General features: G+C 37.7%; 1 long non-coding RNA gene across 1 annotated transcript; it reads right to left on the reverse strand.

The window, feature by feature from the left end:
* Positions 1–268: 268 nt before the first annotated feature.
* LOC149776353 (uncharacterized) lies at positions 269–3,419 on the reverse strand. The gene is made up of 3 exons (XR_016416303.1): positions 3,261–3,419; positions 735–814; positions 269–327 (listed from the first exon to the last, which is right to left on the reverse strand). It is a non-coding gene; the product is annotated as an uncharacterized LOC149776353 (long non-coding RNA).
* Between the last annotated feature and the right edge of the window lie 364 nt (positions 3,420–3,783).

Here is a 3,783-nt window from a genome sequence, read left to right on the forward strand (position 1 = left end):
CAGAACTGCAATTCTGAAGAAGTCTGTCCGCATAAATTATTCGTTAGCATTTTATCGACTTGTCGGTACACGCCGCTGTACCGACCACAGCTGCCACCGTTGTACCAAGAGCAATTTTGGTCGTTGCAGCTAGACCTGCAGCCCCTGCTGATTGTAGCGCAGCAAATGTCGATCCGGCAACCACATTCCCAATGCCAGCATGAACAGCAGCAGCCACGCTACCAGCTGCCACACCGGTAGCTGTAAAGCCAACAGCTGTGAGGACGAAAGGTGCAGCTAGAACACCGACAACGCCTGCGCCCAAGCCGGTTAGGATGCATTCCATCGCTGTTTCAAATAAAAATAAATTTGTTAAAATTTGACAGACATATCACAACAATAACAAAGTTAGCACATTACATGCATAAAATAAGTTACTAAAACTCCCGTTTATATATATATATATATATATATATATATATATATATATATATATATATATATATATATATATATATATATATATATATATATATATATCACAGCCCAAGCAAAAGCATCAGCTCCGTTCAATCAAAACTATTTTAACATTTAACAAGAATTTAAAGATACACATGTATTAGTTTTTACTGAAGTAATCAAATGTGTACTATTGAAACTGTTTCCTAGTTTCGGTCACCAATGACATGTTTCTGGAGAGAGAGAGAGAGAGAGAGAGAGAGAGAGTAAATTGAATTTCATATGTATTTACTTACATAACCCATCGGAAACGTTCAACAACAAAGATATAACTATCATCCCTACTAGCATTTTGGATGTTTTCCGGCCCATTTTGCTGAAAAGAAACAACAAATGAAAACAAATCGACAAGCAAGACAAACAAGAATGCGCGATTTACATAACTCATTGTTTCACATTAAAATCCACTAGCTCTGTGTTTCGTATGAAAATCCACCAGAATATATATTTATGTACATACATTTTAACAAGAATGGGATGTCTCAGTGTTACCAAGATATCAAACATACCATAACGTCAGATTTAATACTGCAGCAGATTAGATTTAAGTAAAATTACAAAGATAATTGCTATATAATTAAAGCTAGTTCAGATTGATGGCAGCCCATTCATAGAACATGCCGTCGAACTCGCTTTTATTTCATCATGCAGTTTCGGAATATTGAGTCATGTGACCATAAAGTTGTTTTCTTGTTTCTTGTTGTACCGCAAAGTGTGTACAATGCTTATCAACTAACCTGTACTTCTATACGAGAAACACAGACTTTAAAAAACAATAAAAGACACGCACACAAACACATATACATACATACATACATACATACATACATACATACATACATGCATACATACATACATATTTACATGCATACATATTTACATGCATACATACATACATATATGCATACATACATATATACATACATACATATTTACATACATATATACATACATACATATTTACATACATATATACATACATACATGCATGCATACATACATACATACATACATACATACATACATAAATACATGCATACATACATACATGCATACATACATACATACATACATACATACATACATACATACATACATACTTTGACTCAAAAGATCCAGGAGAAATATAAAAGGAACAGACTCAAGATACATGGGAATCAATTGCACATGATAGTTTCATACTTGTTTCATCATTCTAACGGAAAAGAAATGAAACCTATTGTCATGTAAATGTTTATTCTACTTGGAATTTTAAAAGAATCTTCAATGAGAAGTTACACAATATATGTCTTAGATAACCCGTATGGAAGCCCAAGTCGTCAAAAGGTGTAAAGTACCTGTCTTTAGTTCCATTGTCTTACACATTTCTGTTTTGATCATTGCAGTAAGATAACTTGTTGCAGTTGCTACAACCCTTTCTTATATGAATGCAGGCAGACAACTGCCCTCGAACTTCGTGAACAGTAGTTTTCATTTTTGCTGCAGATTGTATGTAGTCCATGTCATTTAAATAATGTGGCATTTAAATTGCCATTAAAATCAAATCAGAAATGGCCTTCAAGTGGAACATGATGATTGTCTTCAGTTAATCAAAGTCTCGTTTATGATAGCGATGAAGATCGATAGTGTGTTTTGATGATGATTACAGCGATGATGACAACAAGGACAAGTATAATTATTAATGTCATCAAAGGAGTGGTTTCACATCACATCACACCCAGCACTCTACATTGTATAAGTTGACGATTTCAGGGTCAAAGGCCGAACGAAGTCTACCAATTAATCGACCACTTGCTAAACGAAAGCAGAAAACGACGTTGCATGAATGTGTGTGTGTGTGTGTGTGTGTGTGTGTGAGAGAGAGAGAGAGAGAGAGAGAGAGAGAGAGAGAGAGAGATTTGGATTTGTAGCGTAGCTTTATAAAAATTAATGTTACGATGTCAGCAGTGTGGCACTTTCTAGTGATGTCTAGCACTGTGGCATCATGCCGCAGGCATGTAAGCTCGATGTCACACCCAGTCCTGACACCAGGCCGACCAGCTGTTAGTACCGTTTTCATAAGTGTTTGATATGACTCGGCCTGGGTTCGAACCCGCAACCTCCCGCATCCGGGACGGACACTCTAACCACAATGCCACCGGGGCGATCCATTGCAGGAATGGATTGAATCGAATCTGTTGTTGTTTTAGTTGATGTAACAACGCCATTTTGCAGCTCAAGATAGGTTATACATTGCGATCAATATACGTGGTGGAGGAAAAACCCGAGAAAACCCCGGAAAGAACCACCGACCCACGAGAAGCTACTGGCAAACTTTCTCACATACCTGGGGCCCCGAGTGGCCGAGTGGTCTAAAGCGCTCTCCGTTACGGATCACTGCCATCTCACCTCTGTCTGCGCCGGTTCGAGTCTCGTCTTCAGCCAATGTGGGTATGTGAGAAAGCTTGCCAGTAGCTTCTCGTTGGTCGGTGGTTCTTTCCGGGGTTTTCCTTGGTTCTTCCTCCACCATTAATACTGGCCGCCATCTATAGCATATCGTGTGCTGAAAAATGGCGTTAAACCCCACAATAACAACAACAACAACAACAACAAACTCACATACCTACATTGGCCGAACCCGAGAATCGAACCCACGCAGACAGAGATGTGATGGCAATGATCCGTAACGGTAAGCGCTTTAGACCACTCAGACACTTGGGATCCCCCTTGAATGGAATATATTGACGACCAATAATAGAGAGTAGCCTATTCAGAAGACCTACAGCATTCTAAAACAGCGAAGAAATACAATAGCTGGAATTATCCACATGCGAAGTACACGTTTCGGTACTGATTCTGAAAATTAGGTTTTACTTTCATTATCATCTATAGTAGAAAATAAATAGGTCAGACGAGTTCACTTATATTATTCTTTTGTATATGCTTAAATAAAATATACATATATAAAATAAAGCAAGAGTTATTATTATGTGTGAGTATTACCTGAGATCTGACGATGTTTGTCAATGTCCAACTTTTCGTGATTCAAGATAAGAAGACTGATCAACTCAGCTAAAGGATGACGTATTTTATAAACACGATTTCTGAATTTCCATTTTTTTTTTAACTGCAACGTGGCACTTGTATGTTCATTTTGCCACGTGTACTAGGATAGTTTGGTCGTTGATATCAATTCATTCTCAGGAAGGGAGGTTACTCCACACACGATGTAAGTGGTTTTAAAAACGTGAAACCATGGAAAGGCGTCCTCTTCCAATAAAATATTAGCAGTTTGGTTTCTTTATT

The sequence above is a fragment of the Sinohyriopsis cumingii genome, chromosome 18, assembly GCF_028554795.1.
Source record: "Sinohyriopsis cumingii isolate HCF-2022 chromosome 18, ASM2855479v2, whole genome shotgun sequence".
In the NCBI taxonomy this organism is placed as follows: domain Eukaryota; kingdom Metazoa; phylum Mollusca; class Bivalvia; order Unionida; family Unionidae; genus Sinohyriopsis; species Sinohyriopsis cumingii.